Here is a 14370-nt window from a genome sequence, read left to right on the forward strand (position 1 = left end):
GCAGGCGACCGCCAAAAGGCCGCCCGCCCGCCCAGCGGGAAAGCACCAGCAACGAGGATGCTGGCTACGAATGGAGCCGGCGGAGTTGCTGGTGTGCGACGGGTGCAGTTGCACCCGTTGCGATTTTCAGTGTCTGCCAAGCAGACACTGAAAATCAATGTGGGGCCCTGTTAGGGGGCCCCACGACACCCGTTCCCGCCAGCCTGGTTCTGGCGGTGAGGGGGTTGGAATCCCCATGGCGGCGCTGCTTGCAGCGCCGCCGTGGAGGATTCACACGGGCAGCGGGAAACCGTCGGGAAACCGTCGGGAAACCGCCAGCTTCCCTTTTCTGACCGCGGCTTTACCGCTGCTGTCAGAATTGCCCTTGATGCACCGCCAGCCTGTTGGCGGTGCATCCTCCAACCCCGGCACTGGCGGTCCATGACCGCCAGTGTTGGAATGACCCTGTATATATTGGAGCATTAATGGTTAGGTCCTCAAGGATCCCCTTTTTCATCGTGTCGTCCTGAGCTTACCACTACTCATAGGCCGAGTTGTTCAAGAAAACTATCTGCAAAATAATGACTGATTTTAAATTCAATTTTAGGCGAAGAATTACCTATGGAGTCGAGGACGGTAGGTTAAGCAAGAACCTCAAGTTTTGCATATAGATTGTGAGGAGCTCACTGTTCTGTTTGTACGTGAATGCCACCAATGCATAGAGGAAATTTAGCAGTTAGAGCCAGACGTGGGTTGGAGATTGTTCAGCAAGGTATCTTTATGCATGGTGATAAGTTGGAGTAAAGCTGAAACAGATGTCTTGATTAGAAATTATTAATGAATGATTACGTATTTTGAATAATGACTTATGTAGAAAATGAATAACGTAGAGAAAAATAATGTGCACGTTTGAAATTGTGACCTCGAAGAATGTCCACCAGTATTCACGAAATGTACTAAATAATTATTAATACTTATAAAATATTGAAAATGTATTGGATTAATGTAGTAATACGTCATATTAAGGGTTATGAAGTATGTTCGTGCTTTTTGCCAGGCCTCATGCATAAGCTGTGTTTCTTTGTGTTTAATAAAAATGCTGACAGAGTGAACTAATGCTCAATGTCTTGTTTAAATGCTTAGCAGAAGCTTTCCATGAGAACCAACTAACAGGAGACAGTGTCCTTAAAATATATCAGGACGTGTGTAATCTGTGCAAGAGGTTCTTTCCCAGGACGTGAACAATGAAGACACTGAAGAAGATTCAACAAATTTGATACCTGACGAGCCAGATGGTGAGAACATCGTAAAGCAGACCAATCAGTGATGTGTGAACTGTGAAATATTAGAATTCACAGATTTCGTATAGAACTTTCACTGGACAGAGTAATAGCGTACGATTATTTGACCAATTGGGAATTAGGGGATAGTTTGGGTGACTTTGATATAACAACGCCATAGAGAGAACATAGACAGACGATGAGACCAGAGATCTAGAGTGACTTTGGGAGAATAAGAGATTCGAGATTCTGTCATTGGGCTCATTACTCTCTGACTGAGAGCCTGATGGTTTGCTGATCGATTGATAACCTGAGGACGAAGACTGATTCTGCTTGCTGAACCATACCGTGGATAGGTAGATATGACAATGTGACTAAATGGCATTTTTATGTAGTATAATAGTTTTCCTTAGCTAGATGTTTTTCCTAAATTTGTGTTCTAAATTGTTTTGCATGAAGCCTCACATGCTGATGCTAATTTGGGTTAGCTGAGGTTATCTACATGATGACTGACAATTTGCAAAGACAAATGGTTGACAAATTACTTTGCTAAACTCTATGGATTATGCAGTACTATTGAAACTGACTTTACTAATGATTTGTACTGATGCTTAAGAATGCATTGTAATTCAAGCTTTGATTAGGTTACATTTCTTGCGTCTTCCTGGTTAACCAATATTATTACTTGCGCTTGATTTGATTTTGAGATTAATCTACATGACTTTAGCATTGTTAATATAAGGGAAATAAACTTACTAAACTTTTACTAAAGGTGTGGTAATTCATGGCTGGAAGGCCATGGTGAGTGACAATAACATACTTCATTGATTATTGATTTGACTAATGATTGTTGATTATTGTGTATTGATTATTGTTTCTGTTCTGGAACTATGGTAAGAACATCCTGAATGAGTCAAAAGGTTCATAGACCTATACGCGCCCCCTTGTAAGTTTACTTATTAAGGTCCTACGCGCTAACAGACATGGTAGCAGACTGCTAGTTAGTCTCTTTGGCAGCTTGCCATAAGTGTCGGGAGCAGAGTGATAGGTGTTAAGGTTATGGTATTAGTTGGAAGTTGTTCGATTAAGAGTTCTGAGATTTGCATTTGTTTTTTAAAATGGCATTTGTAGAGAAAATGATGTTTCCTGAAACCCAGAAATGACTTTCCTAGATCCTGGATCCTGCTAGTAGTGTGGGTATGTTCTTGGCGTTCTAGTGATAAGAGTGAGAGAGATAGGTTGCGCTACCAGAGCTTATGGAAATCACAGGTGAATTGTGACGTATGGGAGGATTTAGGGAGTTTGCATACTCCAATTGAAGTTTTGGTAGGAGTGTGCGTACTCCGCAGTATGAAAGTAGGGAAGTCGTCGAACATCAAATGTGTGTGGTGCGGTGTGCACAAAAAAAATGTCCGTATGGTTGTTGATGTACAGACCCTGCGTGGTCTAAGACTCTGGAGTATATTGAAAAGTGTATGAGACACTTGGTTATATGCTGTAATCTGTCTGGGTTAGTAGGTTGATCGGGCGTGGTCAACGGGTCAGTGTGTGAGTAAAGTGGACGAGAGAAAATTTAGACTGAGATTTGGCAAGTCCTATGTGCACCAGGACAGACCCATTGATCAGTTGAGAGTAAAATTTGCGGGTCAAATTTTGCTTGCGAATCTGGGAGACTGAGAAAGATGAATAGCTGCCTGAGCGAAAGGCTCATCAGTGAAAATCCGTAAGTGTTTCTGAAGCGATTGTGTTACCTTCCTGTAGTAAACCAGCAGGTTCGTTTTCGGTTTTTGGTTTCTGATTAGTGCTCGCAATATTCTGCATTAGTTTGTGTGAATTGAAGTTTTGGAGGACGAGCCGCAAGACTTTGTCAGCCGCAGTACGTGTGAGTGTGTCATCATTGGAGCCGCGCTTGGATAGGTCGGTTAGTGAGAAGGGTCGCACACAGATTGGCAGCCGTCCGTGAGAGGCAATTGGTTAAGAACGTGGGTGAAAGGAATCCTGGGAATAAAAGTAATTTCCGGATTTGATTTTGAATAAACAAAAGTAGAAAAGATGATGTTTTTCAAGGCATTGAAAAGTGCCCTAAAGGGAGATACTTACATTAGAGCGAGTGTAGGAGAGCTTACCCCGCCAGAGAATACAACAGTTTACATGGCAATGGAGGAGCGAGGTGTCGCGCCATGTCTTTGGCTAAAGCAATGGTGCAAGTTGACAGGGAAAAACTGAAGCTTAGCGTTTCCTGAGAACGGGATGTTCAATTTGATAATTTTGGAGCAATTGCGGTTGGCGCTATATGAATCGAAGCCCCTTCCGAGACCAGCACAGTTTGAGGCATTAGCAGTTTGGGAGCTGGTAGCTAGGGAGCAACTGCAAATGAAATTCGAGAGAAGAGTAAGAAAGGTAGAAAAACCTTTACTGGAGGCTAAATGGGATTGGGAGCAGAAAAGGTGTAGATCAGAGACATTGCAGGGAGTTAAGTTGTTTCCAGCAATTATGCAGGAAGATGAGACGGAAGGAAAGAAAGCAACTAGAAAGACTAATAAAAGTCTGTCTGAGAGTAAGGAAGCAAGAAAATCTTACATAGTGGAGGAGGAATCAGATACTGAGGATCTGGTTACACAGATACTGAGAGATCGACCACCTCCGTACGCGGTGCATGAAAGTGGTTCAAGTATTAGTGTCGATGCAACCACCCCGGCACAGGCAGTGGGGACAGTAAATTCAGTACAGGTTAGTGCTAGCCAGATACAGGGCGTGGTCTGAGGTAGTCTTAATGTGCTGACTACTCCAATAGTTCAGGCACAGATGTATCCACCACCCATACAGAGAATGTATACTGATGTGCCTGTTTTAGAGACAACTTCAAACTTAGTGCTGCCTATGGAGCAAGTGGTTCCAAGACCACTGTTGGTACAGACTGAGCCGACTATGATTTTGTTGCCCCAGGTACAGCTGCAGGGGATGATGCAATTGACGTCAATGATGGGAACACAGTCAGACTTGACTCAAGTGATGAATCAGAGTATGGGAGTTACTCTCCCACAGTGTATAGGTGCCAGAGCAGCCCCAGATGCAATATCGCTGCCAATTACTGTTGGTCCAGTGGTACCATTATTTGTGCAAAAGAAACCAATTATGAATGAAGCAGGAACGATTTCTCAGAGTCTAATGAGGAGGGGACCGGATGAACAAGTGCAGATAGTCTCTTCTATGGGCCAGACCTATGATGGATCGAGGTCTTTGTTAGATCTTAGTCCACTCGTTGCACTTCCAGATACTGTGAATGGACCTAGTGCAGGTCAGAGCCTGAAGCTATTGACACCGCAGACACCGAATGCAGTGGTGCAGCAGGTGCCACTGATTCAAGTGAGTAACATTTTGCTACAGGGACTAACAGCTCAGCAGCTGACTGAATGGTTAGACAAGCTGAATACCCCACAGAGTACTTCTCAGGGAGAAGAGCAGATCAACTGTGTCAGATTGAACATGGAAGTGGGTGAATTAGTTGAGGAAACAATGGGGGTGAATAGATTAAAATCCTACACAGAAACAGGATTGAGATACTTATGCCTGAAAATCACGAGAGAGGTGGGCAAGGTACATCAGAGATCCGAAGATTTGGCAGAGAAGCATGGCATAGAAATCGAGAAAACAAAGTATTTGAAGAAAAGTTATAGATTAAATTTTGAGGCAAGGGATTTTGAACACATGAGGTCTGCCGAAATTAAGGCGCACCTTAAAGAATTACTGCAGAGTGCTCAGGTTTGGGGAGCATTAGAGAAGTGGGAAGGCAGATGGGTGAAGAAAAGAGACAAAAGGAAAAGAGATTTTCTAGAAGTGACCGAAATTGTACAACAGGACAAGGATCCGGTGAAGATTTTACCAATGAGAGAAATTCCGGGGGGAAATTTTGTTCATGTCCCTTGGAGTAGGAGTGATATTCTATCATTTACAAATGATTGTCCAAAATTGAGAAAGAAACCAGTAGAGTGGTATCAGCGGAGAGATAGGTTTGTGAAGCTTGCAAAGTGTTTGTAGAAAGACTTGAACACATTACTGGAGATAGTGGTTCCAGCTGACTTATGGGTTGAGTGCAAGAGAACTGTAGATTGGCCAACAAGTGAACCAGAGAGAGATAAGAGTACAGGTGCACCATCTCCTGAGGTAATGAAATATTACTATAAGGTGACTGAGTTCCTGAAGACGAGGATTTCGCCCAAAAACATTGATTGGCAGAGAATTGACAGGACAGTGCAGGAAGTAAAGGAGTCGATACATGCTTACTATGAGAGATTGTTGAAAGCGTTCAAGGAGTACAGTAGCAAAGAAGCAATCGAGCCGAAAGACATGCTGCATTTTGTGTTCAGATTTATTGAAGGACTGAGACCTGAGATTGGTCAGATGATTAAGATTCATTCTGATTTGCTGGCAAGAGAAGCCAATTGAGGAGGTGCTACAGTATGCGAAATACTGAAGTGACAAGATTGAGTTGAAGCAGAAAAAGTTGAAAGAGAAGGCAATGGTGATGCAGATTAAGGCAGCTCAAACAGGAGTGCAAGGAAATTAGATGCCACAGCAGCAGGGAAATGTCATGTTTCAGCCTCAGATGAGAGGTAGGGGTCGTGGAGGCAATATGAATCGTGGTCCAGATTTGAATACTGTAGTGGTTCAGAATGATGTGCAGGGGATGAAAAAGCTATTGCCATGTCACATTTGCGGAGCCGTGGGACACTGGAATCGGGAGTGTCCGATGATGGTGCAGGAGGGTGTTGTTCTGCAAGGTAACAACTTCAAAACATTTCAAAATGTGAGAGGACCAAGAATAAGAGGTCCAAATTCAAATTTTCTGAATAAGTGCAAAATTTCCAGCCCACGCAGCACATGCAATTGTCCCGTGCACCAGTGTCACAGTTGCAGCCGATTCAGCAGCAGGTTCCCATGGTACCTAGACAGTAAATTCAGATACCTCAAGCCCCGATGGAGCAGCAACAGCTGATGCTTTCTCAACAGGTCACAGGTCAGAGACAAGACAGAAGTAATGCAGTGCACCAATTCCCGTTACACAGTGAGAATGAAAATGGTTAATGGATGAGTGATAGTTCGGCTGAGGAGCCATGTGTGCTTGCGACTTCTTTACAAGTAGATCAGAGGGGTCCAAATGTGAGGGGAAAAGTTAGGGGCCATAGAGTTTCATTTCTGGTGGACACGGGAGCTACACGCTCTACAGTGAGAAGTGCAGAAGTTCTGAATCTGCCCCTTTCAGGTCGAACAGTTCAGGTTGTGGGGGTAGCGAATCAGTTTTTAACAAACCCGATTACAGACCCAGTGCAAGTTGAGATTGGCAATTCCAGGGACTGCATACGTTTGTAGTCTGCGATTCGAGTCCAGTATCCCTACTGTGAAGGGACTTGTTGTGTAAGACAAAGGCGGTCATTCCAACCTCGGCGGTAAAAGCCACTTACCGCCAGTCAGAAGACCGCCATAACACCGCCGCGGTCGCGGTAAACCGCCACGGTCATTCTGACCCACAACAGGCAAACGGCCAAAATTCGGACATCCACAAAAGTCCGCCACACCAAAGGTCAGCGATAAACTGGCGATGACCAAACCTCCACCGTCATGCCAACAGAAATACACCCATGCCATTACGACCCACGAATCCACGCGGCGGTCTTTCAACCGCGGTATTCTATTGGCGGTACACACCGCCGCGGTCGAAATACACATACTCGTACAAAACACAACCACATTGGACTATTCGAAATACACACACCTGATACACATACACACACCACTCCCACACACCCAATACAATATAAAACACACACCCACATCACCCACAAACCCCTAAGACCAGAAATTCAGAGAGAAGGCGAGAGAGAGACACCACAGTCAACTACCAAGCATCCACAGGCACACAATACCAATACCCACAGAACTTCCACGCACCTCACACAACACACCACTAAATAGCACCCCACCTACCACTACACACTCCACCCCACACATCATCCACACCACCCCATGGCACCTCAAAGACACCCCAGGTTCTCAGATGCTGAACTCAGGGTCATGGTGGAGGAAATCCTACGAGTAGAGCCCCAGCTGTTCGGGACACAGGTGCAGCACACCACCATTGCCAGGAAGATGGAGCTATGGAGCAGAATAGTGGACAGGGTCAACGCTGTGGGACAGCACCCGAGAAATAGGGACGACATCAGGAAGCGGTGGAACGACCTACGGGGGAAGGTGCGTTCCATGGTATCAAGGCACAACATTGCGGTACAGCGGACTGGCGGCGGACCCCCACCTCCTCCCCCAGAGTTTACAACATGGGAGGAGCAAGTCTTGAACATCCTGCATCCTGAGGGCCTCGCAGGAGTCGGTGGAGTACTCTGGTAAGTCTCATCTTCACTACTTCATCCCCCCCACCCCACCTGCATGCCAACTCATACCCCCACCCTCACCCTTACCCCCATCACAACTACCCCTTGCAAATGTCTCACCATCACAACCCACCCATCCCAACACTTAGCCCTGCATGCGGCCCCAAAGCATGGACACCCATCACCAAGGCATGCCCAATGCACATACCCATCCCTCCCCCCCCCAAAATACCGTCAAAACAGCCCCCACAAAGGAATGCCAGCACTGGGGTACACGGGCACCCACCCATTGCACGCCATTGGCACACACAGAAGCAATAACCATACTTTTATACCCCTGCAGGACCCGAACGCCAGGTCACCGGGCAGGAGGGTCCACAAATGTCCCCTCCACCCCCAGAAGAGGCCCACAGTGATGACAGCAGCTCTGTCTCCCTGGATCTAGATGACCAGCCCGGTCCATCGGGGACCTCGGGACAGTCGGTTCCCCTCAGACAGGCTCAGGTCACAGCAGACCTTCCCCCCTCTGGGAACACCAGCACAGCACCCACCCAGCGGGCCCATACCTCTGTCCCCAGGACACGTCAATCAGCGGTGTGCCCACCACTACAGGGAACCCAGGCTAACCCACCACCCCAACAACAACAGGGACCTGGGGGCAGTGGTAGTGGGCACACGGTCCAGGGGACGGAGGCCCAAGGAAACAGGGGAACTGGGAGGGCAGCTGTGCGACAGGGGGGGGACAGGCCAAGGGAACCCATTCTCCACGAGGCCCTCTCCTCCATCATGGGAGCATACCACCGCTCCCAGGAGACGATGGCGACGGTCCTGGCCAGGTTTCAGGAAATCCAGCTTCTGCAGGAACAACAGTATATGGGGTTCAGGGAGGAACTGAGAAACATCAGTACCGCCATGGGTACCATCGTAGTGGCCCTGAATGAGTTAATCTCCACATTGCGGACCACTGTGGCACCTCAAAGGGCCCCTGACACTAGCATGGACCAAGAACAGGCTACCACCTCCGCCGGCGCTAGTGGACAGGAGGCCCCGACAGAAGACCAACAGGCCACCAGAACCCCACCCCCTGCAGAAGGAGAACCACCCCGCAAGCGGGCCCTGAGATCCAGGAAGAAGAAAGAGTAACATGTCAAGATCCCCGCCAGCAAAGGATACCGCCCTGATTGTCATCCCACTGTCCCACATTGTCACACTGTCCAACCTTAAACTGCCCCTGCTCCACTTCCCACAGGCATTTGGACAATGCACCTGTGAACCTGATAGTCTGGACTCTGCCATGGACAATCCTCCACCATCACCCCTCACCGATTTGCAACCACCCATCCAAATTAGAGCACTTGAATAAACACACTTATTGCACATAAACAATCTGGAGTCTGTCTGTGATTTTAACAAATGTATTAGACATGACAGTGCCAAAATTGTTATTCACATTGTGATGCCAACAAACCGCTGTCACACAGCTGTAGTCCATGGGGTAACAAAGCAGATGTCACGCAGTGGGGCCCACAGCTCTGAAAACGGAAGGGAAAGTCACAACACAGTTACCATACACTGGGGGAAAAAGTCAGACAGTAGAGAGGTAGGAGTCTTTAAGTAAATGTAATATGCCGGTGTGTACTCTTACCTGTGTGTCACTGAAAATATTGCTCTATTACTGTGTTCCTGTTGTCTATGTCGTCCTCTCCGGCTTCCTCTTCTTCACTCTCCACAGGCTCCACAGCTGCTACAACACCACCATCTGGACCATCCTCCTGCAGAAAAGGCACCTGGCGGCGCAAAGCCAGGTTGTGAAGCATACAGCAGGCCATGATGATCTGGCACACCTTCTTTGGTGAGTACATTAGGGATCCACCTGTCATTTGGAGGCACCTGAACCTGGCCTTCAGGAGGCCAAAGGTTCGCTCGATCACCCTCCTAGTCCGCCCATGGGCCTCATTGTAGCGTTCCTCTGCCCTGGTCCTGGGATTCCTCACTGGGGTCAGTAGCCAGGACAGGTTGGGGTAACCAGAGTCTCCTAATAGCCACACCCGGTGCCTCTGGAGTTGACCCATCACAAACGGGATGCTGCTATTCCGCAGGATGTAGGCGTCATGCACTGACCCAGGGAACTTGGCATTCACATGGGAGATGTACTGGTCAGCCAAACACACCATCTGTACATTCATCGAATGATAACTTTTCCTGTTCCTGTACACCTGTTCACTCCTGCTGGGGGGTACCAAAGCCACATGTGTCCCATCAATGGCACCTATGATGTTGGGGATATGTCCAAGGTCATAGAAATCACCCTTCACCTGTAGGCAAATCCCCCACCTCAGGGAAAATGATGTAGCTCCTCATGTGTTTCAGCAGGGCAGTCAACACTCTGGACAACACCTTGGAAAACATAGGTTGAGACTTCCCTGATGATATGGCCACTGTTGTTTGAAATGACCCACTTGCTAAGAAATGGAGCACTGACAGCACCTGCACTAGAGGGGGGATCCCTGTGGGTTGGCGGATGGGTGACATCAGGTCTGCCTCCAGCTGGGCACACAGTTCCTGTATAGTGGCTCAGTCAAGCCTGTCTGTCAGTATGACATGTCTTTCCTCCATTGTCGACAGGTCCACCAGCGGTCTGTACACGGGAAGATTCCTCCATCTCCTCGCATTGCCCAGCGGACGGTGCCTAGGAAGGACAACAGCGAGCACAGAGTCAATCAACCCACAGGTACGTTCCCACAGCCTGCACACAACACGATTCACTATGCTTTGAATGGTTTGTATGAGTGTTGAGGAAAGGCCTAGGTATGTGTGACGCAGTAGAAATTAAGCCATGTGGGCCCTTGAAATGGCGGCTGCCTGACCTGTGAAGTGTGACAATGGGATGTGAGGTTAATGCACTGGCGTGGCACACCGTGGCGGAAGGCGGTCGAAGACCGTGGCGCAAAGCCGCATTGGTTAACATAGAATCCTATGGGTTACACGAGCCAATGACGATGTGCACCGGCGGTCGCGGTACGCACCGCCGCGGGCGTGACCGCCATTTTCTATCTACTTAATCACTCGATACTTGATCTTCCACAGGAGAGGACCTACACTGCAAGTGCTGCTGTGACCTCGGTCTGGAAGAGACAATGGCTGCTGCGACTGGGGAAAGGGCCCCTGCCTTCACTTCTGAAGAATTGGAGAAACTTGTGGATGGGGTCCTCCCCCAGTATGCGCTACTCTACGGTCCTCCAGACCAACAGGTAAGTACACTGGGAGCATGCTTTGTGGGCAATGCCTGGGTTGAGTCGGGTGGATGAAAGATGGTGGGGAGGGGAGCAATCGAGGCATGCATCAGACGACAGATGAGAGCATGTGCCACATGGCAAGGGTGGGGATGGGGGGCCACTCATATCAAGCATGCAGAAGGTGATGATTTGTACATGTCACATAGGTCAGCGCCCACCAGAAAGTCACTATTTGGCGTGCCATCGCCAAGGACGTCCGGACCCTGGGGGTCCACAACAGACGGGGCACCCACTGCCGGAAGAGGTGGGAGGACATCCGACGCGGGAGCAGGAAGACGGCAGAGGCTCTGCTGGGGATGGCCTCCCAACGTAGGCGGGGTGCCAGTCGTCAATTGACCCCCCTGATGTCTTGGATCCTGGCGGTGCCCTTCCCCGATTTGGATGGGCGCGTGAGGATATCACAGCAGACACAAGGGGGTGAGTACACTCTCATTCTGGTGACTTTGCGCGCAGTGGAGGTGTCTGGGTGGGGGAGGTGGGCTGTGGATTTCTCTAGGCCAGGGCGATTTCTGTAGGCTAGGCCCCTCCGTAAGGCATGGCCCTGTGCCCCCGCCCCCCACCTCTGTAGGGTGCCAAGTACAGCTATTCATGGCCCTGTGTCATCTATGTGTGCAGTCGTCGTCCATAGGCTTGTAGGCCATGTCCCACGGATTGCGTAGTGGACCCCAAGTGCGCAGCGTAGTGCAGGGGGCTTCTGTGTCTGTCCTCTCCACCAACGGTAGCGGTAATCCATGCACTCAACATGTCTTTATTTCTCCCCCCACCCCTTTTTTGTGGTCTTCCTGTTCATGTGTGCATTAGCATCATCAGGCGGAGGAGAAGTGGCATCGGAGCACGAGGGAGCTGCATCTCACATGGCCATGGCGGGCCATGCAACTGACTCGGAGTTCACCAGTGAGACGGAGGGCGAGGGGAGCTCCACAGCGAGGACTCGTGCTGATGTCAGTGGTAACGACTCGTCCTCTGAAGGGAGCTCCCTTGTGGTGGCGGCAACATCCGTGCCCCCCGCAACAACAGGTACAGCCGCCACCCAGCGCACCAGCACCGCCCTCCCAGCAGCCCCTCAGCGTTTGCCCCGTGCCCGCTCACCCAGGAAGGTGGACATCTCCTTCGCCCCAGGCACCTCAGGCCCTGCCCCAGTCACCCCTGCTGCCCTCAGTGAGGAGGTCATTGACCTCCTGAGGACCATCATTGTTGGGCAGTCTACCCTTTTGAATGCCATCCAGGGTGTAGAAAGGGAGGTGCACCGGAGTAATGCATACCTGGAGGGCATTCATTCGGGTCAGGCTGCCCATCAGCGATCGTTCAACGCTCTGGCCTCAGCACTGACAGCAGCAATTGTCCCTGTCTCTAGCCTCCCCCCTCCAACTTCCTCCACCCAGACCCAATCCCCTGTACCTCTGCCTATCCCAGACACACCTACAGACCAGCCTGCACACACCTCAACACCCAAGGGAAGCTCTTCCAGACATAAGCACCACACTTCACACAAGCATTCACACAAGCAACATCCACATGCAGACACACCAACACCCACTGCCTCCACTGTGTCCCCCTCCTCCTCGTCTCCCTCCTCCCTCCCTGTGACATCTCCACTCACACTTGCATGCACAACATCTTCAGCCACTACGTCCATCACCAGCACACACACCAGAACACTCCGCACACGTGCAGTCACCACCCCCACTACCATTTACACGTCCCCTGTGTCCTCTCCCAGTGTGTCTGTCACCCCCTTTTCCAAACCACGCAAACGCAGGCAGCCACCCACCCAACAGCCATCCACCTCACGACAGCCTCCAGCCCAAGCACCTGCACCCAAAGACACCAGACTTCACACTCCTACAACCACATCCTCTTCCTCCACTCCCATACCCACTACACCTAGCCGTCCCTCTCTTTCCAAATTGATTTTCCTATCCAAACTTGACCTCCTTCCAACAACTCCCCCACCCCGTCCATCGAATAAGACTGCAATCAGCACCTCAGCCACCACCAAACCAGGACCTATCAGGACTGTTGTCCAAGGACTGTGGAGTCCCCCACCCTCAAGGGCAACTAGTTCTGGTCGGAGCCAAGGCACGGCCAGCCCACCCCCGGAAAAACACCCAAAGATCACCAGTGCCCGGCGCGAGAGGCCAAGGACACCAGGGACCAAAATCCCTACCGTGGCTCCGCCTAGAAGTGGGGTGCCACCTGGCACACCGCCAAAGGTGGGAAAGGGCCACAGACGACCAGGGAAGGGTGGGAAGGGCAGCACGCCCGACAAGTCCGGCAGCAGGCCAGCTGCCCAGGAGGGCCCCACCAGCCCCATCCCAGCTGCCAGGGAGGGCCCCACCAGCCCCATCCCAGCTGCCCAGGAGGGCCCCACCAGCCACAGCCCAGCTGCCCAGGAGGGCCCCGCAGCCACAGCCCAGCTGCCCAGGAGGGCCCCGCCAGCCACAGCACAGCTGCCCAGGAGGGCCCCACCAGCCACAGCCCAGCTGGGCAATTAAGGAGTGCCAGCCACAGCCCAGCTGGGCAATGAAGGAGCGCCAGCCACAGCCCAGCTGGGCAATGAAGGAGCGCCAACTCAAGCACTGCTGAACAGGGCAAGGACCGCTGAAAAGGGCAAGGACCGCCAAGGCAAGCACCGCTGAACTGGGCAAGCACCGCTGAACAGGGCAAGGACCGCCAACTCAAGCACCGCTGAACAGGGCAAGGACCGCCAAGGCAAGCACCGCTGAACAGGGCAAGGACCGCTGAACAGGGCAAGGACCGCCAAGGCAAGCACCGCTGAACTGGGCAAGCACCGCCAAGGCAAGCACCGCTGAACAGGGCAAGGACCGCTGAACAGGGCAAGGACCGCCAAGGCAAGCACTGCTGAACTGGGCAAGCACCGCCAAGGCAAGCACCGCTGAACAGGGCAAGGACCGCTGAACAGGGCAAGGACCGCCAAGGCAAGCACCGCTGAACTGGGCAAGCACCGCCAAGGCAAGCACCGCTGAACTGGGCCCTTCATCTCAAGCACCGCTGAACAGGGCACCGCCGTCTCAAGCACCGCTGCACTGGGCCCTTCATCTCAAGCACCACTGAACTGGGCCCTTCATCTCAAGCACCGCTACGCTGGGCACCGCCGTCTCAAGCACCGCTGCACTGGGCCCTTCATCTCAAGCACCGCTCCGCTGGGCCCTTCATCTCAAGCACCGCTGAAGTGGGCCCTTCATCTCAAGCACCGCTGAACAGGGCACCGCCGTCTCAAGCACCGCTCCGCTGGGCCCTTCATCTCAAGCACCGCTGAACTGGGCCCTTCATCTCAAGCACCGCTCCGCTGGGCACCGCCGTCTCAAGCACCGCTCCGCTGGGCACCGCCAAGGCAAGCACAGCTGCACTTGGCCCGTCATCTCAAGCACCGCTGCGCTGGGCCCTTCATCTCAAGCACCGCTGAAC

The sequence above is a fragment of the Pleurodeles waltl genome, chromosome 3_1, assembly GCF_031143425.1.
Source record: "Pleurodeles waltl isolate 20211129_DDA chromosome 3_1, aPleWal1.hap1.20221129, whole genome shotgun sequence".
Lineage (NCBI taxonomy): Eukaryota > Metazoa > Chordata > Amphibia > Caudata > Salamandridae > Pleurodeles > Pleurodeles waltl.